The following is a 24,964-nucleotide window of genomic DNA, read 5'->3' on the forward strand; positions in this document are numbered from 1 at the left end:
CTGTAAGAAATCTCCCACTTTCTAGCTCTGGAAATAGATAACTGGCAGGTATGGTAGGCACAGAGGGAAATCATTGTGAGTTTTTGTTTGTGTTTCTTTGCCTTTCATTCTTTCTTTCTCCTTGTAATGGTTAATTTGAATTTTCAACTTGATTGGATTAAGAGATACAAATGATTAAGAGGCTCCTGGGTGTGTCAATGAGGGTGTATCTAGGAATTATTGGCATGTGGGATAGCGAATTGAAGTGGGGAACCTCCTTAAGCGTGGACAGCACTGTCCAATAGGATGGTGGCTTGGATGGATACAAGTTGGAAGAACAAGGAATCAGCAGTAGATGCAGGCTCAATTCTTGAACAGGTTTTTTGATTGCTGCTGTCATCACCTGAGCACCTCAGACTCTCACTCCTTCACTCTTCCAAAGAGAACTCTGCCAGTGTTTCTCAAGGGAGCCTCCAGAAGGCTTTAGAATCAGACTAGGGTAGCACTGTTGATCCCACTTGTCCTGAGGTTCCAGCCTCTTGGACTGCACAGCTACTGGTTTCTACAGCTCTCCAGCCTGCAGACAGCCATTGTGGTCTATCCAGCTTCTAGTCATGTAAGCCAATCTAATAGTTTCCTTTTTATAATCATATTTCCTGTTGATTCTATTCCTTTAGAGAACCCTGACTAATACACTGCCCCACACACATACCACAGCCTTTCTCTGGGATCAACTCCATTTGGGAAACTGTGTGGCAATGGGGGTGCTGTGAAGTAGGCACTCCCAGGAGACACCATGTTTTTCTGGCCAAATGAATTGGGAAAGGATCCTATTGGACTGAAGAATGTAGGGATAATCTTGTTTCATCCTGTTTTTCTTTCTTTTCTCCATTTCTTTTCTCAAAGTACTTTGCTGAATGGTAGCCTCATTTCTATGGAATTATTCATCAGTACAGGGAGGGAGGATAAAATTACAAGATGAGCCCCAACTTTTTAGCCAGAGGAATTAGAGAAGGAGTTCTCCAATTTTCATGGGAACCCAAGAGTAAAATGTTTGTGCATGGAACAGTCCTCAACAAACAGCACAACACAGGCTACAATCACTGAACTGACATTGGAACCACCACCCACAGACAGGAGGCACTTCTGGAGTGAGCTTGAGTTAATTGCCTGCTGAATCAGCAAGGACCAGAATGACAACAGCTAGTCAACCTGAGTAAATAACAATGAGAATAGATAACAAGATTGAGAGCCTCACAACAAACTATACAAAATGTCCAGGCTGGGATCCAAAAGTACTTCACATACAAAGGATCAGGAAAATCTTCCTTGTTCTTAAGGAAGAAAACATAAATCGGCATCAGCTCTGAGATGACCCAGAAAGTGGAATTATCAGACCTAGACTTTAAAGCAAGCAGCTGTTAGATCTGCTTTCCACGTGGTGAAAGTGAACATCCTTGAAATCAACAGATGGGTGCTCCCAGAGAGAAATAAAAGTGATTTTTAGAAAGTCAAATTGAGTTGTTAGAACTGGAATATTCAATCACTGAAAGAAAAAAAAAATCACTGGTGTGGAATGGAGTGATTATAGGAAAGTCAGTGAATTTGCAGATGAGTTAATATAAATTATCCAGCTAGAGCTACAGAAAGAAGGGAGAGATTTTTTTTTCCTTAAATGAAAAGATCTCAGGAACCTGTGAGACACAAAGGATATGAATACCACAGCTCTGATGCGAAATAGCAAGATGAACATCTTAAAACCCATCACCAACCGAAGAGGCAGATGGCGGCCTGGACTCCAGCTGCCTCTGACTCCTCCCCTCTCCCAGAGTCACCTGCTTCTCAGAGGAACTTCTCCCTGAGTTTTGCACTTAGAAGTCTCTTTTTCCATACGTTCCCCCTGATTATTTATTCTCCAAACCATATATTTCAAAACATGGGATATAATATTTTGAAAGTTCTTTTACAACATTATGTCTAAGATTCATCTATGGAGTAGATATAGCTAGAGTAGATTACTTTTCATTATTCAAAAATATCTGTGTAATGAGGCCAAAATTTAAATGTCATTTTCCTGTAGATCAATATTATGTTTTTTCTAGTTTTATTTGTTTATTTATTGTTTAAATTTATTTATTTATTTTAATTTGTTACACATGCTGGCAGAATGCATTTCAATTCATGGTACACATATGAGCACAATTTTTCATGTCTCTGGTTGTACACAAAGTAGAATCACACCATTTGTGTCTTCATACATGCACTTAGGGTAATGATGTCATTTCACCATCTTTCCTACCCCCACCCCTTCCATTATTCTCCCTCCCCTTTGCCCTATCTAAAGTTCTTCCATTCCTCCCATGCTCCCTCCCACCCCATGATGGATCAGTATTCACATATCAGAGAAAACCTTTGGCCTTTGGTTTTTTGGGTTTGGCTTACTTCACTTAGCATGATATTCACCGAACTCATCCATTTACCTGCAAATGCCATGATTTTGTTTTCCTTTAATGCTGAGTAATAGTCCATTGTGTATAAATACCACAGTTTCTTTATTCATTCATCTACTGTAGGCCATCTAGATTGGTTCCGCAATTTTGTTATTGTGAATTGTGTACATTGATGTGGCTGTGTCACTGTACTATGCTGATTTTAAGTCCTTTGGGTATAGACAGAGGATAGGGATAGCTGGATCAAATGGTGGTTCCATTCCCAGTTTTCCAAGGAATCTCCATTCTGCTTTCCAGAGTGGTTGCACCAATTTGCAGTCCCACCAGCAATGTATGAGTGTGCTTTTCCACCACATCCTCGCCAACACTTATTGTTGTTTGTATTCTTAATAACTGCCACTCTGACTAGAGTGAGAAGATATCTTAGAGTGGTTTTGACTTGCATTTCTCTACTTGTTAGAAATGTTGAACATTTTTTCATATATTTGTTGATTGATGATATATCATCTTCTGAGAAGTATCTGTTCAGGTCCTTGGCCCATTTATTGATTAGGTTATTTTGCTTTTTAGTGTTAAGTTTTTTTGAATTCTTTATATATCCTGGAGATTAATGCTCCATCTGATGTGTGTGTGGCAAAAAATTGCTACCATTTTGTAGCCTCTCTCTTCACCTCACTGATTTACTGATTGTTTTTTTTTTTTTTCCTGAGAAGAAGCTTTCCAGTTTGAATCCATTCCATTTATTGATTCTTGGTTTTATTTCTTGCACTATAAGAGTCTTGTTAAGGAAGTTAGGGCCTAGTCTGACATGTGAAGATTTGGGCCTACTTTTGCTTTTATTAGACGCAGGGTCTCTGGTTTAATTCCTAGGTTCTTGATCCACTTTGTATAGAGTTTTGTGCAAGGTGAGAGAAGTTTAGTTTCATTTTGCTGCATATGGATTTCCAGTTTTTTCAGCATCATTTGTTGAAGAGGCTATCTTTTCTCCATTTTGGCTCCTGTGTCTGGCATGAGGTAACTTGTATTTATGTGGGTTTATCTCTGTATCCTCTATTCTGTACCAAACTTATTTTGCTATAAATACCAATGTTATTATGACATGTTTTAAAAACATATTTCTCAATATCCAATGGTATCATATTTCTAGGGAGAAATTTTTAGGAATGGAGCTTCTAGTTCGGAAGGTATGTGAATCTTTAATTTTATAAAATACTGACAACTAAGCATTATACTTATTTACATTCAATTTCCCTCTCATCTTCACCAACAAATATCAGATAATAATTTGTTCTTGTGTGGTATGTAAAAAAATCATATCATGATTTTCATTTGTGACTAAGTTGAACATAATTTTAAATGTTTATCCACAATATGTGTTAGTTTTTGTGTGTGTGTGTGTGAGATGCCAATTGATATTTTTCCCCCATTTTTCTTTTGAGTTATTTGAGTTTTCTCATTAATTTGTAGCAGTTCTTCTGATATTCTGTACATGAATCTTTCATCACTTAAAGTGCTAAAAGTATTTTCCCCTAGTATGTGACTTATTTTTTCATTTTTCTTTATTGTTTCTTTATGAATAGAAATCTTCAATTTCTATGTAGTTGGATGTATCACTTTTCTGGGGGGTTAGGAGTTGAATTTTTTTGGTAATCATTTTATTTTATTTTTAATTAATATGCATTAATTGAACACATGTATATGGTTTTGTGTGATATTTCCACATATACATACAGAATGCATTGATCAAATCCAACCTACCTCTATCCACCTACACCTCCCCTTAAACCCCCTCCCCAGCCTCTGGTAATCACTCTTCTACAAACAGATCAATTATTTTTTAGTTTCAATATATGAAAGAGTATATATAGTACTTGTGTTTCTGTGCTTGGCTTATTTTACTTATAAAATATCCTCTGGTTCCATTCATTTTGTTGTGAATGATATGATTTCATTTTTATGGATGAATAATATTTCACTGTGTATGTATACCACATTTTCTTTATCCATTTATCTATTGGTGGACACCTAGGCTGATTCCATATCTCAGCTATTGTGAATATTGTTAAAATAAACTTGGTGTGCAGGTATATTTTTCATATGCTGATTTCATTTTCTTTGGGTATACACCCAGAAGTGAGATAGCTGGGTCTTATATCTGTATTTTAGTATTTTTGGTATTTAGTATATTGTTCTCCACAATGGCTGTACTAACTTACATTTCTACCAACAGTGTTTGAGTCCTTTTTTTCTTCACATCCTTATAAACATCTGTCATTTTTTTAAATATAATAGCCATTTTAACTGGGGTGAGATGATATCTCATTGCAGTTTTGATTTGTATTTCTCTAGTGGCTATTGATATAGAGAATTTTCATATGTTTGTTGGCCATTTGTATTTCTTCTTTCAAGAACTGTCTATTCAGATCATTTGTGCAATTTGTAATTGGGTTACTTATTTTTTCCTCATTACAATCTAAGGTTATTCATTTATTCTGGACCACTTTTATGTTAGCATTTGTGCCTTACTTAAGAAATATTTTCACCCCCATTATCACAAAGATAGTCTTCTATGTAATCTATAAATATTAATTTTTTCCTTTCAATTAATCTTTGCTACATTTGGGAATGATTTATGTATATGATATGTTTGAAGGGTCCAGTTTCTTTTCTATTTGTATATCCAATTGCCCTAGTATCATTTAATGAATAAATCCTCTTTTTAAAGATGATCTGTGATACTCTTCTGTCAGATAACATCGTTTCATATATATGGAGGTCTATTGCAGAGATCTCTATTCTATGGTTGATTTTTTTTGTGTGTCTACATCAACACCATGTTATCTTATTTAATAAGCTTTAGGATAAGTCTTGATGTCTGGTAGAGAAAATCTCCCATTTTGGAATATCTTGAGTATTATTTGGCCTTTGCCTTTCCATATGTAATTGAGACTCAGGAAGTCAGGTTCTTCAGAATACCATCATAGGATTTAAATGGAATTGTGTTAAGTCTATAGATCAATTTGAAGAGAATTAACATATTTACAATAGTCTATAACTATAGTATGTCTCTCTATTAATTGAAGTCCACATTTTAAAATTATGTTTTCTAGGTATTTGACCTTTTTGTTGTTTTTGTAATTCTTTATACTATTCTGTAGGTTTATAGGAGTTCATCTTTATGTGTTGATCTTATAAGCAGCCACATTTTAAAATTATCTATTTCTAACTGGTGATCCATAGATTTTTAGACTTTCTATAGACATCTATATATTTTTCAAATATGATAGTTATTCATTTTTCTGTAGTTGCAATTATCTTTGTTTCTTCCCCTTGAGTGTTATCTCTAAGAAACCATGTTCTGGATTTTAGAAAGCTGTTTAACTCTCTATGACCTAAGAATAAAAGAAAGAATAAGAAAAATTGTGGGACTGAACATGTTTTCTTTCATCCAGGAGAATGAGAAGATCACTTTCACTTAAAATATTTGAATGTGAAAAAAAAGTGGTGCTTTTTTTTAAAGAGAGAGAGAGAGAGAGAGAGAGAGAGAGAGAGAGAGAATTTTTTTAATATTTATTTTTCAGTTTTCGGCAGACACAACATCTTTATTTTATTTTATGCGGTGCTGAGGATCGAACCCAGCATCCCGCGCAAGCCAGGCGAGTGCATTACCACTTGAGCCATATGCCCAGCCCAAAGTGGTGCTTTGATTAGTCTACAAATCATGCTTGAGCTACATATTATTTGCTTTCTAATTAATATAATTAGTCTCTAATCATATTGTCTCTAATAATTGGGTGTCATCATTCCCACTCTATAAGTGAAGAAATTGAGACTAAGCTATAGAACATATGTGGCCAAGATCACAGCTCTCTACAGTATTGAAGCTGCATTTCAGACACGGTTTTGTCTGGATTATTCCAATGCATCAGGCTCACTCAGAACTTGAGATGAATGGAAGAAGAGGCAAAGAATGTGCCTGGATTTCTATCTGAAACAGTGGAGTGCCCTGGGACACTATGAATAGAATGGATGAGTCTCTAGGTTTATGGAGGGGCTGGAGCTAATGGTTCTGATTTTGACATGTTTTCCTTTCAAGTTAATACCCATTCCTCTCTCTTGGTCTAGTTTAAAGATGAGTAAATTCTCCTTATTAATATATGGAGAAAAACCACTATCTTGGAAATGCCTTAGCAGCTTGAGGGAAGAGCACAGTCTCCTCCTTTCACTCTATGGTAGCTTGATCTTGTGGACAGCTGTTCATCTGTGTCCTTTTGAGCCAGCCAAGAACAGCCACTAGCTGTCAGTCATCAGGGGTATGACAGCAATCTTAGTCCAAAGCCCACAGCTATGGAATTCACTGTCATAGCAAATTTAAATAAATCCACATCTCCATTTATTATAACCACATATTTTTTTGCTTTGGGGCAGGGGTAGTAGGAAGCTCTGTTAACAGTTCCATCAAAACAAAACAAAATAACACCAAAAAGGAAAAAAAAAAGAAAAAGAAAAGATTGTTTCTTAAGTCTCCCTAGAAACTGTTTCATAAATCTGGCTCTCACAGGAGTATAAATTTATAACAGAAGTCATTTTAAGATACTCAGGCAATCAAAACACTTTGCCAGTGTGCTGTGGACATCAGCTGCATCAGTCAACATCCCAGCTATAAATAGATGACATCCTTAAACTCGACTACTAGAAGATAGTTTTGTAAGAGATCTATTCACAATAATGTAGTAATGGAGTACAGGAACAGGAATGATGAAGTTTTCTGTGGCTACTAACAATAGGGAGTGATTATAGCTTTAGTTTAGAAAGCTTAAAGAGAAGAGGTGGTTACCAGACTTGGAGGATAGTCTTAGGAGAAGGCACCTGATAGGACATGTGGTCTTTAAATTAAGGACACAGTGAACCTGAGGTGATCTTCCATGGAGGGAGCCAAGAGAAGAAATGCCCAACCTCACATTTTTTTCCACCCTCCAATCTCCTACCATGTTTGGCCGAACCTAAGGAAACCACTAAATAGGGAGCCCATTGATGTGGTTGCAAAAGTCAGTGTCCAGAGGCATGGAGCAAGATGGATGGTGGGGAGTGGATATAATGGTCCAATAGGAAGAAATTTGACACTGTCCACCACTTTTTTCCTTCAGCATTCTCTCTTGTCTATGCCAAGTAAAAGATGGATGTCCTCAACATAGAGCACACAAAAATCTTTTCAGATACTGTTTAATTTATTTTTATCTATTTATTTATTTATATGTGGTGCTGGGATTGAAATGAGGGCCTTGTTCATGTGAGGCAAGCTCTCTACCAACTGAGCGATATCCCCAGCCTAGATACTGTTTTAATCAGAGTTTTCACTGCTGTGACTTAAGGACCAGCACCATTGTAGAGGAGGAAAAGTTTATTTATGGGCTCAAGGTTTCAGAGGCTCCATTCCTCAGGACTCAAGGTGAAGCAGGACATCATGGAAGAGTGTAGTGGAGGGAAACAGCTCACATGATCATTAGGAAGCAGAGAGAGAAGTCTCCACTTGCCAGATACAAATACATACCCCAAAGCCATCCCCAATTGTCACCTCCTCCAGCTACACCCTACCACTTCAGTTACCACTCAATCCCTATCAGGGATTAATTCACTGATTGGGTCAAGACTCTCACAACCCAATTGTTTCTCCTCTGAACCTTCTTTCATTGTCTCACATGTGAGCTCTTTTGGGACATCTCACATCCAAACCATAACAGATACCATAATGTCACATGAGGGGGTCTCAAATTGGTTATATCTCACCCCAAACCTAGAATGCTACCTATAACTTAATGCAAAGTGGTAGGTGAAAATGAAGGGTGGATAAGAAGTAAAGCATTCCAAGTAACTTCATTTTCCTCCTAACTAATCATGAGGTAAGTTATTATACCTACCTTCTTCCTCTATACATTTGTATTTCCCTTATCCCTGTCAACTCTAGTCATCCTTTACCTGTTGAAGTAACTGAATTCTAATTCCTGTGATATCTGAGTCCTTGAATACCCTATTTTAGGTAGCCCCAGTTTTTTGTTGGCAGGACTACTGCTAGAGAGAGCAAGTGATACCCCCAGTGAATTCCCTGAGCTCCAGAGAGTCCTATCCACCACCATAATGTAGCAGCATGCCGATTTCTATCTGGTAATTAGAGTTAAACACTCTTTCTGGGACAGCGAGACCTTTCTTTGCCTGTTGGTTCAGTAGCACTAGAAGCCCAATATATGAAGGAGGGGCAGTCTCAATAGAAATAGTATGTTTTCTCTGATGGAGATAATTTTCCTTTGGGACATATAGAACCCAAAACCTTGGAGCCCAATGTAATAGTTTGGAAAGCAAGAATTTCTCCATAGGATTCTGTCTCCTACCTGAAGCTAAAAATCATTGTACTCATTCTATTAAGCCAGTTATAGTTATGAGGTCATGTTAAGACCAGCACATTCTACAGGTGAGAACCCACTCTCATGCTTCCTTTGCTATGAAACATTTTCACCAGATAGAAGCAAAGTTACATAGGACATTATAGCAGTAGACAAGGCATTCAGGAAGGCCACAAAAGATACAACTCTCAAGTGTGCGGGCAGAAAAGGAAAATCTTTGCATACAATAAACATTAATCTATGGTAGATTAAAAAATGGCCATGCTGCAATGAGACAAGTTCAAAATAATCAATCTGCTACTGAATGATTAGGAGATCTACCAGAAATAATGCTATATGAGAGGCTCAGCAATGACTGTTAGCTGTCGCATCAGAAGTGCCATATTAAGAAGTCAGCCATTATCAGGTTGGGGACTCAGCAGTGACTGATTTTAGTGAAATCATTTAATCAGAAATGATACACATTCCAGTAGGCAAAATAAAGTGACCTGTGGCATTAAAATGACACCAAATTAAAATGAATTTAAGTGAGAGTCAACTTGTTTTCTAAGGCCTATATATACACATTTTCTTAGCATCAACTATATGGTGTTTCATACTGTGTGTAAGGTAGGGATAGTACATGAAAACTCTACAATTTCTAACTTTTAGGAATAAAAAAGCAAACGGTGTCTTATAAAATGTGATAGCTGCACTCCTTCATATATGTGGTGACAATGCCTTCCTTAACAAGATCCCCAAAGCACAAGAAATAAAATCAAGAATTAATAAGAGGAATGCCATTAAACTAAAAAGCTTTTGCACAGGTAAGGAAATGATTAAGAGCATGAACATGGAGGCTACAGAATGGGAGAAATTCTTGGCCAGCTACCTGTCTTATGGGGATTTAATAATCAGAATATACAAAGAACTCCAAAAAATTAACACCAAAATAAATAATAAACAAATAAATAACCCAATCAATGAGTGGGCAGAAGAACTAAACAGAAACTTCTCAATAGAAGAAACACAAAAGCCCATAACTAAATAAAAAATATGTTCAGCATCTCTAGCAATCAAGGAAACGCAAATCAAAACAACACCAAGATTTCATCTCTCTTCAGTCAGAATGGTGATTATCAAGAATATGAGCAACAATAAATGTGGCGAGGTTGCAGGGAGAAGGGAATACTTGTACAATTGTTGGTGAGACTTCAGACTATACAAGCATTCTGGAAAGCACTATGGAGACTCCTCAAAAAACTAGAGATGGAACCACCATATGACCCCATTATCCCACTCCTGCATATTTCCTCAAAAGATGTAAAATCAGCATACTACAGCTACATAGCCACATCAATGTTTATAGGAGCACAATTCACTATAGCTAAATTATGGAATCAACCCAGGTGCCTGTCAATAGATGAATGCATTAAAATTGTGATACACACACACACACACACACACACACTCACACACTGGAATTTTACTCAGCCATAAAAAAGAATGAAATTGTGGCATTTGCTGGTAAATGGATGGAAATGGAGACTATCATGATGCTAAGTGAAATTAGCCAAACTCATAAACTCAAAGGTCGAATGTCTTCTTTCATATGTGGATGATAGAGTAAAATACTGAAAAGGAGAGGGAAGGATAAGATTACATAAAAAAGCAATCAAATTCAAATTAATAAACAAGCAAAAAGAAGTCTAGTAGAGTAGAGAAGGAGAAGGGGAAGGGGGAGGGAGGATGGGAGAGAAAAGAAGGAAGGAAGAAAGGGGGATCATGAACCAAAATCGATTTCCATGCATGAAGGAGTTTGTTGAAATGAACCCAAATACTATGTATTAGCCACAAAGCTCTAACAAAAATGTGATATTGCTATATATTAGATATGTACAAATTGTTAAAAGAAAGAAATTAGTTTTCTTGGTGGACTAAGGGAAGTCTTAAGCCAAGGAACAAATAACAATAATTGACAAGGCAGCATAAAAGAAGATAAAGAAAAGTATAGCATTTTAGTAAGAGATAAGAGTTCTTATATCAGTGATGCATAACTGGGATCTTCGTTGTGAGGCTTCTTCCATTCTGATAACTCTAAAAGTATTCTATGGGAAAAAAAGGGAAAGTACAGGTGAAATATTAGGAAGACCTCCATCATGGAGGTGTAGACTATGAAAGATCTTGCTAGCTGCTAATAGTTTTGTCTTTACCTAACAGTAGGAAACCAGTGGCAGAGTCTTGAGAAAGGCGAGAACTTTTCAATGCAGTGTGTTAGAAAGTTCATCCAGTACGGGGATAAGTGTATAGGATTCATTAAGCCCAGAGGAACTTAATGCAGAGGGAAGGGAACAATGCCAGTGACCTGATTCAGATCTTCACAAGGGTGCTGAAAAGGAGTGGTACAGAAGGAAGACATGTGCAAGAGGAGATATCCTTGTGACCCGGAAAATGATTAAAGGAAGAATGAAGGAGAAAAAGGCAGACTCTTCAATGTCTGTCAGTGCTTAATTGGTTAATAGAGTGATGACAACTATTGATGAAGACAAGGAATAAAAGAGAAGACTAGGCTTTGGAGAAACAGTTAATTCAAATAAAATTTGTTTAATTCCTGTATATGATGGAAATAATGTCTTACAGGGTTTGGGGTGGTGTTTTTCAAAGTTGTTTTAGGTAGTGATATGGGTCTAGAAAACAGAATTGAAGCCATTGATGATAAAGTTAGATACATTCTAGTAGCAGGGGACACGGTGGAAGAGGATGAATCCTCTGGTAACAGTGGGCAGAGCAAGATGTCCTTGTCCCCATGCCCTATACTTTCACCACAACAGGCCAATGCATTTGTCTGCTAGTCCCTGACTATATAGAACAAAGCTTGGTATACTGAATGTACTAAACAAAGTTTATTTATTTTTTTTATTTTTTTTAAGAGAGAGAGAGAGAAGAGAAAGATAGAGAGAGACATAGAGAGAAAGAGAGAGAGAGAGAGAATTTTAATATTTATTTGTTAGTTTTTGGCGGACACAACATCTTTGTTTGTATGTGGTGCTGAGGATCAAACCTGGGCCGCACGCATGCCAGACGAGCGCGCTACCACTTGAGTCACATCCCCAGCCCTAAACAAAGTTTATTAAATAAATAATAAGAAAAAATAGACTAGACCAAGAATTTAGTAAATGAAATACAGGATGCACCAGCATCAAGGAGGAGAGGGAGAGAAGTAGGGAGAAGTTCCGAGATAATGGTCAGAGAAAAAGAAAAAAAAATCAACAAAGAATAGTGCTGTAAAAGTCAAAGTAGGAGAATAGGAAGGAGGGAGTGGCCAAGAGGGTCAAATATTCCACGATGTCAAATATGATAAAGACAGACACGTGCACAACGGAATTAGCAATTAGGAGAGAGGAAGAAGAGAAGCCAGCCGGCAATGGATTTAAAAGTAAATGGGAAACCAGAGAGGTTAGGTTACAATGAAAACTGGATGAGAAATAAAGAGTTAGATCAAAGATAAAGGAAGAATAAGGGACAGGTTTTAATTTTTCCTTGTGTTTTTGTTGGTCTTATTATTTTAAAATAATTATTCCTTTTGGATGAAAGAGATCTGAGGCTTACAGGCTGCTCAAGAAAGGGAAACATTATCTCTGAGAGAGGAGATGATCAATGGGGCAAGGGTTCAGAGAAGGTTTAACCAGACACTGGAGGAAATGGCGGTAACTTTATCATTTGAGAAGCAGCTGGGAGTCCCCTCACAGACACCTTCATTTTGGATTTTGGAAAAACCTGGCTCCAGACTCATCCTGTCTCTGTAGACTTTTCCATGGGTTTTGGTGCCCAGTTTCTATCAGCTGCCATAGCTCAGGATGCATCTTGGCTGGAATGGGGAAGAAAGGAAATCAAGGAAGATTTGGGTGGGAAGGGTCCAACATCTGCTTGCATCTGGGAGCTGACTCACACCCTGAATCTTCCCCACACCCAGCCTTCATGGGCTGGGTTTTTCACTTTCCTAGGGAGCCTTCTTGATTTTTTCCTCTGATTCAGAGTGGGTTGGAAAATATAAACACAAGAATCATGACAAACTTGTCCATGTGGGAAAGAAAAGTTGCCGCTGTAGTTTTGGTGGAGCATCTGGGTAGCAGTTATATCAGAGAAAAAGTGAGAGGGCTTCTTTATACGTAAAAGCTTAACTTCTTTCCCTTCGTTTCTTCTTTCCTCGTTAAATAAACTATTTATTTGGTCTAAGGTGAATAACGTATCCCTTGTCCTCAAGAAATTGTTGGTATAGTTCAGGAGACATGTAAAAAAAAATGGAGGTACCAAGGACTAAGACCCCTCAAGCGGCTACATGTGCCCCACACCTAAGAACAGACACTTTCAAAACAAAGTAAAAGAAATTTATTTTGATGAGGAGATTTGAGCATGCACAAGTTGAGGTGGCTGATACTTCTATAAAAGGAAGAATAGAAAAAGAAAGGAAGGAAGGAAAGAGGAAGAAAGTAGGGAGGAAGTAGAAGAAAAATATACTTAACTCCATTAAAGACTTAAGGTGGGCCAGGCATTGGCTAAGACTTACAGCAATGTGAAGGGTGAGAAACTCAGAAAAATCATAGTGTCTAGCTCCCTAACCCCACACCTGGACTCTCGGGGTCTACCAATAAGGTAGTAATAACAGATCTGTGGATTGTCTGAAATATGTAAAACCTGAAATGAACGTATTTTGGTAAATCCCAGAGTCTGAAGGTGGGAAGGGATGTCCCAAACTCTCAAGGGGTCATTCCTTTTCTGATCATACAATCTGATTTTTGTTCTCCAAGAAGTGACGCTCTGAGTGGATGGCACTCACCTTTCCTTCTGCCTTGTTACCCCCTCTAGTTAAGTCTAATGAGCTCTTTCAAACCTGGCTCAGGTTCCATGATGCTGGAGTCAGGCTGTATTAATTTTCTAGATTCCGACCCCACCTATGCTTTGCCTGTCTAAGCATTGATCACTCACACTGTTAGGGAGAATGATGAAGGCTGGCTCTTTGTTCACACCATTGTGAGGATCAGGAGGCAGGTACGAAGTACCTGTCAAATGGTGGTAGTTGAAAAAATTATATTCTTCCTTTTTCCTCAGGGGACCTACTAGTTCATATATTTCCATGTTCCAGAATCAATGTCTGTGCATGATCTTAGTTAAGACTCTCTTTGTTTCTCTCCACATCCTTTCTCAAATAGTTCATCTCTTTTTCCTTTTCCTCATTTCTTTATTTAAAATAATTTTATTCTATCATACTTTCAGTATTTTAAACTAAATAATTCATTCAGAAAAATCTTATGTCTGTTTTCTCAGTTTTGACTAAGTGATCCCAGACTAGTGGTGCTCAAAATTTTCTGTTCTCAAAAATCCATTAAATTCTTGAATGTTATTGAGGAACCCAAAGTATTTTTGTTTGTTTATATCAATTAATATTAAAAATTGAAACTGAGAAATTATATAAATGTTTATTATTTTAAAAAACTAACAATAAATTCATTGAATGTTTACAGAAATAACGTTTTCAATGAGAAATAAGTATATCTTCTAAAATTAAAACACTTAATGAGAAATGTGGCATTTTACATTTTGCAAATCCCTGATATCTGATTGAATAGAAGACATCTAGATTCAATCTAGAAATATCTGGTTTTGCAGTTAAAATTTGTACAATATGTTATTTGAAATTTATGAAGAAGTATAGCCTCATATAGTATATAGTTATGTAATCAATTAATATTTTTCTCACTTTTTCAGACACTTATGGATATTCTTTGATACTACACCAAAACTCAACAAGTGGCAATTTTTAAAAATTGCACTGTGAAATCTGAAACCACGTCAGTAAGCTTTTGAGTCTTGCTACATTGAAATTGTTAGTATCTTCTTTCCCCTTTAAATAGTTTTTTTTTTTTCTCTCTCTCATGTGTAATTTTGTAACATCATGTTCTGGCCATATGGAAAATATCAGTTCACTGAGCTATGCACATTTTCAAAATGTTGACTCATTTCATTATTCAGTATCAAGAAATTACATTCCTTGCTATCACCATACCTACCCACACCCCAACCTTTGGTATTGGGGGCTGAACCCAGGCTCTCACATATGCTAGATAAATCCTTTACCTCTGAGCCATACTACAGCCCCCTCACACCAATCTCATCAGTAAAGTCTGTAAGTGTTTGTATGATGTCAAGCTTATGATGGCAGATGCAAATTTTCCAAAATTTTAGTTTTTGCTTGAAAGCTTGAGTTTAATAATTGGCAACAAATGCCATGAGCTCTTTTCCTTGAAGTGACAGACTCTTTTCATTAATTTTGGAGAAAATATATGACACATGCCCAAGTCTGAAAAAACCATAGTCTGTCAGTTGTTCTTTCGAGTAATAAAAATTAATATGTTTGCTGCTCCATTAGGGGCCTCTTTAAGTGAAATTGGCTTTTAATTTTGCTTTTAAGCAGTGAATGCATGGTATTGAAGAATACAATTACTATGTATGCAGTTTGGTGCCATTGCTGTGACTCCTGCTAAGGCACCAACATTTTTATCTGCTATGGATTTACTGTTAGTCAAACTGTCTGCACTATGTTGATACAGTGACAAAAGCAAATAGCTTCTTTAAATTATAATGCAAATGTTGTTTGCCTTGTAGACCTCTGATAGTCTCTTGGGTATCCCCAAGAGTCAATGGGAAAACACTGTCAATATAGTTTGTTTTAAAAGGTGAAATAGCCTCAACAGTTGGTTACACGTCAAGCCCAATCTGAGAGCAGCCCTTGCTTTCCTTTGACAATGACCATGGCATCTTTTCCAGATGACATCTTCCCAGTATGTAATTGGTGACTACTTCCAAGTAAACATGTGGAAAATGAGAGTGAGTGGGTGTGAGGGCTCAGAGGGAGTACTTGTTTGGGGGATGATGAGAGTTCAGTTCTGGAAAAAGTTCAGTTCTGTGAGTGTGTATTTCTGGTCTTCAAAATATTACCACATACATGCTGTCATGCAATTTATAATGTGCCTGAGGGAGGCCACTTAATGTAGTGAAGAGACATGGGCTTTGCAGTCAGCCAGCCTTGGGTTCCAATACCCACTCAGTGGCTGCTGTCTACATGATCTCTGTCATATTCCTTTACCTTGCTAAGTCTTATTATCCTTTCTGGAAAATGAAATTACAGTGCTGAGGATATTACCATGTTGGGTATTGAAAGGCTGGGACATTGAGTGGATGTCATAATGATCTATATTACCCGCCCCTCCCCCTCTTTCATGAATAAAGAACTTATTTTGCTAACTGCCAGGGTGATGCTGAAGATGGCTCTGAGTGCCAGTCCTCTTTGCCCAGGTTCATTCCTCCTCTCAAGGGGCATCCTGCTTCCATTGACTGGTCAATGGCTCGTCTACCTTATCTCAACTCTCTAGCTTCACATAGGGTCAGCTGAGATCTTTCAGGGATTGTAAGAGCTCAGCTTCTCAATGTGCTCAACACTACCTCTTTCTTCTTTTCTACAAGTTCCATTCCGGTGAAGTACTCTAATACTCTAATACTCTTAAATAGAGTCTTATATGTATGCTGATCTTCAATCTAGAGTCTGGTTCTGGTGAGCTCAAACTGAATCAGACCTTATCTTAATATTATAATTATTATTTATAATCCTCTACTGCCTCCTATGATAGGTGGGCCCTAGTATCTGGAAAGCCCTTTTATGCTGAGTAGTCTGAAGGTTGTGAGAGTAAAGTCTGGAGCTTAAAGGCAGGATAGAATTCCAGCTAACACCATACTGAGCTCCATGATCATAGGACAGTCATATAGTTTATAGGAGAAGAAGTTGAGTTGTGAAAAGAGATAGGGAGACTAGGAAAGGACAAGAGAAATCTTCTGGAGAGAAAGAAGAATAAAAGGAGGCTTGGGGTGCAGGCAGTGCTGCTGAGGACATTCTTATAGCAAGGTTTCTGGAACCAGCCTTCTTGGGTATGAGTCCCAGTTCTTATACTCAGCAAGTTACTTTATACCTTTGTGCCTCATATCCTTCATCCACAAAATAAGAATAATAAAGACATCTACTTCTAATGTTGCTCTGAATAGTAAATGAGTTGATTAGAAATTAGAAAATGAAAAAAAAATAGTTCTTATTGCTCATTATCCACTGGGAAGTTGAAGTATACACCAATCAAAGTCCGAAGGTTTATGGTGTAACTGTACCTAGCTTTGATACTTGCATAGAAGATAGAGCTCCTTAACACCATGTGGGAGACAGTGTAAAATATCTGCAGAAATTACATTTAAGAAAGTGTAGGATTAGTAGGAGATTTCTGGGAAGGAAAATTAGGGAAAGACAGAATGGCCCTTGAGAAGGCTTGGAGATGTGTGATTTACTAGATACCATGAAGATTCCTAATGCCATTTATTGGTTTAGGAATGAATACTAATAATTACTCTCTTCCTCACCCTCTATCTTTCTCCCTTAATTTAGAAGCAATTGGATCTTGGGTACATGCTTTCTGAGATGAGAGGAGGACATTTTTATGGTAATGCCTCGTGTCATAACAACAGGTACTCCTTCTCACATCAGACGCAAACTACTTTAACCTGCTGTTTTTTCCTGGTCAACCTACAACTCAAGGACAGTCTTGAGTGAACCACATTTGAGAGTTTTAATACTTAACAGCTGGAAGGAGTGTATAGCTCATTCTCTTCTCTATCTCATAGGCAGTCAGTTTAATGAGAAGAACAGTGGGTTTGGGATGAAATATATGTGGTATTGTTCCTACTGGTTGGGTGAACTGGGCAAGTTACTCTGTTTTGATTATGTTATCTATTCAATGGAGGTAATTATTATCTCATAGAACACTTGAGAGAATTTAACGTATTATTAAATGTCAACTTATTGATATAATGCCAAATGTGTGTTAGGGAACTAGTAAGTATTAGGTCTCCTTTGATCTCCTTGAAAACATAAAAACTGGTGGTTTTCAGATATGTGCTAGTCCACTTGAAGTTGATATGGGGTCTGGATTGGCCTCTTCGGCCTCCAAGTTAAAATTAAACCACACAGATTTTAAGATGCACCCAATTCAGACTATCTACAAGTAGGGAACTACAGCACACTTTAAATGATAAACAGCAAGATTTTGAGTCAGTTATATAAATCTGATTCAGCAATTTTAGAAGGATATTTGTCATGAAATGTTCAGCAATAATCTTATTCATATTTTCAATATTATCCATTCACCCAGCTTCTTCCAATGATATAAAGATATTGTAGTTTTTATTGACGCATTTTTGTAATCCATTCCAAATTCTTTGCAGAAGAACAAAGGTAGAGAACACATAAGCAAAGCAATGAAATGAAATACAATAAATAGCCAAAGAAAGGATTTATCCAGGGCAACTTTCTGCCTCGTGGTGTACTTCGCATCTTAATAGGCCAAAAGCCTGGAGAGAAACATACCATTTTAACGACCAAACACAGCTTGACCTTCCTTGTATTTTTCTACCCACAAGGAAAATATCCAAAGAACAAAACGGAACAAATTTGTATTCTTATCTGGCACATCATTCTTGTGGGCTTATCAAAGACAAAGGAAGAGAGGCTTGCTAGGGCTGTGGGAGCACGGGGCACATACAGCACACCTGGCATTTCTGGCTCTGCCTCCTACTGGGGCACACAGTTGTGAGGAGGGCTGGACATTTTCAATCACACACTCTTGCTTGGTCTGTAGCATTAACCCTACGAGCCTTTTCCACTCTTCCATGACACTTGGCAGGTATCTCCTTCCCCATCCCTGGGATGACAGAACAAACTGGTAGAATCAGTTGACACAATCTCTGTCAGAAGCCACTGGGCTCCTCTGATCCAGAGCCAATAACGCACAGCACACAGGATGGCCGAAGTCCAAGGTTGCTGTGCATTAACAGATGGGAGGGAAATTATCAGTGGAGAAATACAACTGAGCACCATGTGGACGGGTGACAAGATGTCCTCTGGCCAGAGGAATAGATTACATACCAGCACTGCCTTGGCTCACTGCCCCAAAGAAATACATAGCAATCTACACTCAGGGAAAATTCCATGAAATAGCAGAGCAGGAACATCCTGAAGCCAGTGGCAACATATTCCAAGAAAAACATCCAATGAACCAAACCCCAAACAACACAGACCTCAGAAACGTAAATAAAAATTAACTGAAAAAGGAAACCTTCAGAGTCTTGGGAAGGAACACAACAGATTAAGTGACCACAAAACACTAAAACACCAACTAGTTATTTACCCACTGCTTTGCGGTAAACACGAGGCCTGTCGTCTCCAAGAGGTTATTTCTGGGCGCCAATGACTTAGCACATAGGCCAGCAAAGAGGATGGACTTTATTTTCCTCCAGGGTGAGTGGCATTCACAATGGGCCTGAGAACCCAAAGGAAGTTCCTTTGAACCTCTTAGTCTTACAGCTATTTATAAGGATGAGAGGAGCCGAGGGTGGGAAAAACACCTGGCTTAAAGTCAAATGACTTTGGGTTTGTATTCCATCACTCACCAACTCTGCTGCCTTGGATAAGCTTCTTATCCAAGCTGAACTTCAGTTTCCTCACTGGGAGAAATGAAGGGATAATAACCATTATCGTTTCTTCCTCACAGGGTTGATCTGGAGTATTAGGTGAGAAAATGGATGTAAAAAGCAGTCAAGTAACAACACCGTGGCCATTCACTATCATGGTGGTTGTTTCTATTGTGATTATGATTTCATTCATCTAGGATTGTCTGAGAATTAGAATCTACCTCATTCTGGTAGTGAATTTAGTGGTAGCCGAGGTTTGCTCCTCTGAGCATCTATTTCAACCAATTTGGACACAATCTGTAGTCATTCGCATTCTTGGCAGTTTTTTTTTCAATATGCTTTAAATTTTCTTTAATGACTTGCAATCAAAGTTATGGGCACCTTCCATTGTTCTAAATAGCTTAGAGTCAGTCCTGTTGCTTTTTATTCTCTCCTTCTGTGACTTGAAGCGTAGCCTCAAGCACTGACCTGTCTTAATAGCTCCTTCTCCCTCTATTCTGCTTGTCTAGTCTATTTTTAATTTGGTCAACATCATTAGAAAATGGCTGAAAACTTATCAGATAGTCTCAATTTAGAATCTTGGTAATGAAATACAAGGCCTTCACATGGAAACTTTGTGAGTACTTTGCTAGTACTGTGGTAGAGTCAGACACTTTTTTAACTTGAGATCAGAGAGTGAAAGGTGTTAGAAAACTGACCTCAGGGTGAGCAGGTGGTGCCTGAGTGAGGAACATTTCGGATATATTTAGTCCCCTCACATCTCTCTCACATTTTGATGTAGGAAGTGTGATCATCATAACTAAGAGTCGGCAGAGAACAAAGCCAGAGTCATAAGGATCAATATTAGAAGCAAGGAAGTATCTTGAGAATGTGTGTGTCAATCCACATGTATTACCTTACCACTAAACCATATTAACTGTTTAGACCAAGAGTTTTTAAGTGTAATGATATTAGCTATCAGATAGATTTCTTCTCTGAATTAGCTCATGGTGCTTGTGCTAATTTTTCCTAAACAAAATATTGTTCAAGTATTACAACTTCCAAGACAGAATCATGATAGAGTCATAAGAAATTAGTGCCAGGGGCAACCTTAAAATTCATGCAACCCAGTGAATCCCAAATGCTACTCTGAAGAGGCATGTTGGCCAAATTTTCACAAATCTGTGGGAAAACAAGAAAAAAAAGAAATGAGGATCATAGTATATGTGAGCAATTTTCCATCAAGTTAATTTATTCAAATTAAAGAATGTCTTGTTTTATGAAATATTGCCTTTCCTTCTTTTCTGATGCTCTTTTCCTTTTATTTGGAATGATTGTAATGGTGAATGGCAGTCATTTTTTAAAAATCTATTTATTAAATATAACAGTTGACCATGTTTCACTAAGTTCCTATTTTATGTCTATTTTGTTGGTTGATTGGTTGGTTTGATTTATTAAATTAAAAAAGTTTAAGAACATAAGATTTGTACCAACTCTTTCATTTTCAGATGGAGAAATAGACATGTCAAGGAAATTGGCAAAGTTCATACTACCAGGAATTTGTAAAGCTAGGACCCAAAGCTGGGCACATTGTTCTCTGCTCTCTAGCTTTGGCAGGTAGAATGTTGAGTCTTTTTACCAATTCTATGGGAGGAGAAAAAGAAAGCTTTGAAAGAGGCAGTGATTAGAAAAAGTGGACTTCTATTTTTCGCATGCAATGTGTGCCAGACGCTAATGCTTCACTTATGTTATTTGGCTTCTTCTTTACAACAACCCTAAAAGGAAAATAATGCACATTATGATTGAGAAAACTAGATTCAGCAGTGTGAGATGATTTAATGATTCAGAATCCATCAAATCGTAATACCACCTATTTACATGCCACTCAACCAGAATCTACTGTGTAAGATTTTTCCCGGAGAAGATAAATCTTATCTTAATGTGATTGAGAGATTTTATCAAATTATAAGGTGATAAGCAAATATTCCATGACTTTATTTTTTTAAAAAAAGTATTCAGCTTAAACAATCCTGTGAGGCTGGTTATCATCATCACTGTTTCACAGATGAGAAATTGAAGCTAAAAGAGTTTAAATGTCTTATCCAGAGTCATGTATTTGGCAGACTGCTAAGCGGTAACTGGATTTCTGACTCCTAGTCCTGTCCCCCTTTCTCTATACTCTGGGAGGGATGGCTTTTTCTGAAGAAAAAAAAAAAAGAGAGAGAGAGAAATGGTGCACCAGAGAAACTTTAGTCTGCAAAGGATCATGGCCAATAGGCCACAGTTGTGGCTTTGAAAAGGCAGGAGCAAAAGAAGAGTTGATGGAGACACCAGACATGAAAGGGTCATAAGTTCTGGACTTTCCAATAATAAGCCATTCTCCTCCAGATGATTTTAATAATCTCCAGCATATGTGTTCTAACCCCTTGATGCTGTACAATATGTGTAACCAAATAAAAGATCTCTCCAGATTTGGAGATTTACTGTTTGTGATGGGAAAAGGCCAACCAGATGACATCATTTATATTCCAAATATGAGCTGCTGCCAAGCCTGGTGATGTTAAGCTGGAGAAATTGATACTCGACATTATTCTATGAAGGAAAAGAGGAAAAAAAGGTCTTGGCCTAGATGGTGTCCTTTTAAAAAAATTTATGTGAATATGAAGTCTGGTTTAATAAACTTCTATTTTATCCAGGATTGCTTATGTCCAATGTGTGGGTTGTTTAGGCACATGATTACTTCCATGTAACTGAATTTACCAGGCTTGGGGAATGAGAGTTACTGTTCCTTGTTGATGTTGAGAGAGTAATTGGTGGGGTTTGGTCTGAAGCTCATCTGCTCTTTAATAGTAAGTTCACAAGGTGTCAGGGATGTACCCTCTTATTCAAAAACAAAGGTACCCAGTTGGTAATCATGGAGTTCGGAAGACTCTGCATCCATCCTTCAATCCATCCCCTCAACTTCTTCCTTCCTAACACAGCCATGATTTCCTTTAGGTATCCATATTCTGCACAATCACAAGACACAGGGAAATTTGATACCATTTCAGTCCCAAAGGCAGATCTTGATCAATGTAAGCCAATAGGTGCATGACACACTCCACCATGACCAGCAAGCCAGAGTGACTTGTGAGGATCATGAGACAAAAGATAGGTCTTATGTTCCATGCCAGAGGAAAAGTTTTTCTTCTTTTTCCAGTGGATAATGAAGAAGTAGATAGCCCCAGCTGTGATTGACATCCATTTTACAGTGTCAAGGGAGCCTGGACTTAGGGTGAGGCTGATGCTGAGGATGGCTGAATAGAAAGATGGGGAGAGGTGAGGAGGTGCTTGCTCCCATCACTAGGACTCTGTGCCATGTTCCCCTGTCCCCTGTTGTGTAGATAACACATTTCCTGAATATTAAGTCACTTTAAAAAGTTTCTATTGCTTACGGCTGAAAGCATTCTATCTCTTGGGAGTGGTAACAAAATGTACTTCCTGAGGGTTCCATCAGCTACTTGAACCACACCCTACAGGACAAGGGTTTTAAATTTGTGTTGAGTAGCTGAATATGTGCAACTGCCACCATATTCAGAGGGATTTTCTAAAACAAAAGCGACTCACAACACTCCCTTCTTCTTGATCTGGCCCCTACCAGCCTTCCAGCCACATCTGCAACCGTACTCACCAGCTTTTCTTCCGTCTTCCTGTCTTTGGGATGTGCCATGCTTCCTCTCATTTTGGACCTGGCCTATGCTTTTGCACTGCTGGTGACAATCCCTACTTTACCACCACCTCCTTCCCCCACCCACTCTCCATTGAGTCTTGCTTTCGGCATCACTTTGCCCTGGAAGATTTGCCATCTTTGGCCCTCCCCATCTTTCATAGCACTCTGTTCATCTATCAGAGCCCTTTTCACACTATATGGAAATGCCTGGTCAACTCTGTTGGACTGTTGGTCCAATAAGAGCAGGAAACATCTATTCTGTTTACAGTTTTGTCCCCCAGGGCTTAACACATAGTTGGTATTCCATAAAATGTTTGTTGAAAGACCCCTGAATGAATCACCTAAAGCTATTGAAATATTCCCCATTGCCTAGTGCCTGGACACTTTAGAATAGCTGTCAACGATCTGGCCCTGACTTGCCATCCAGACTCCTCTCTCGTTACTTACCCCAAATTTCTTACTTGAAGTTCACTGAATGTCCTTCTGCTGTTTCAGGTTTCAATACCCATGATGAGCATCTTGTTACTTCCTCATCTAGCCACTGTTGTGTAGTTCTACTTCATAATGTTGGGAGGTGGCTGTGAATCATGAAATGAATATAAATGGGTTTGAATTCCTTTCAGCATCTTCTCGTCTTGGGCAGCATACTTAAACTCATGTCAAAAGGTGGAGGGAAAAAAAAAACTATATCTCCCAGGGCTGTTGTGGGTATATGTGAAGAAATGAATAAGAAACTACCTTGCCCCAAGTTCCCAGCATAAGTTGTTGGAATCAACCCCTTTGATGAGTCATTGTTGAACTCCTCCTTCTGTTCTCAGAACAAGCCACCAACTTAATTCTAAATTATTGCTTTGAAAAAGTAACATCGAAGAATAAGAATTGAGCATCAATCTTGATTTCAGCAAAAAAAAAAAAAAAAAAATGTCTCTCAGAAGGAATACAGTGGCTTTGCTGAGTCTCTGCTCTTTTAAGTTCGGAGAGTTTTGGGTTAGCAAAAGTGCTGTTTGGGGTTAGTGGGAGTACTTTTGGGGAAGTTATTTGGTTTGGCTAAAATGGTTACTTAGTTATGGCTGAACCTGCAATTTCCAGGAAGTAACTGAGTTCCCACAGCTTCAATAACAATTGCAGAGCCCATAGGGCAATCCTTCAAGTCCTGATGAGAGCACTGTGGCAGGTGTTTAGTGGTGCTTTTAAAATGCTGCTGGGCAAGAGCTGAAGTGCTGGGTGGAAGCCCATGGAAAGCTTTCCTGACTCTGGGGGAGAGATATTCTCTAAGTTTGCAGAAGGAGCTGGGCTGACTGTGCTTGCAACTGTTTCCCATATTCCTGCGTTCCATTCCTGGACCAAGCTCCTGCTTTCTATGTTTGACTTCTGCTCTGTGTTTTGGGGCAATCAACTTTTTCTAGAGAGATCTTTGAAGGTAAAGGAGGGGAGGGAGATACCTTCCAGAAAATGGTGCAGAAATGGACGCTGCCACTGAAAGGACTTTTCCTTTCCATTAAATGTCATCCTTGTTGAAAAGCATGCTCTTTGGAACCAGAGGGCTGGATTTGAATGTTGGCTCATTCAATGATTATTTTTATGATTTGGGGAATGCAAACCTTTTTGAAGCTCAGCTTTCTCATCTATAAAATGGGGATTATATCTGTCTTGCAGAGTTTTTATGGTAATGGAATGAGAGATCCTTGATGCAAAAATCTAACAAAATGCAGATTGCTTAGCAGGTGTTCAACAAAGGTGACTCTTGCTAATCTTTCATCATTGTTAGAAAGTATATATTTGTTAGAAATTGGCTTTGATCATTGTGGCATGTGGTGGGAGGGGCATTTCCATTTAGATAAGATTTAGAAGGCACAAGAGAGAACAAATATAATATATATAATACAAACAAATATAATATATATAAT

This window comes from Callospermophilus lateralis, chromosome 7 (assembly GCF_048772815.1).
Source record: "Callospermophilus lateralis isolate mCalLat2 chromosome 7, mCalLat2.hap1, whole genome shotgun sequence".
NCBI lineage: Eukaryota > Metazoa > Chordata > Mammalia > Rodentia > Sciuridae > Callospermophilus > Callospermophilus lateralis.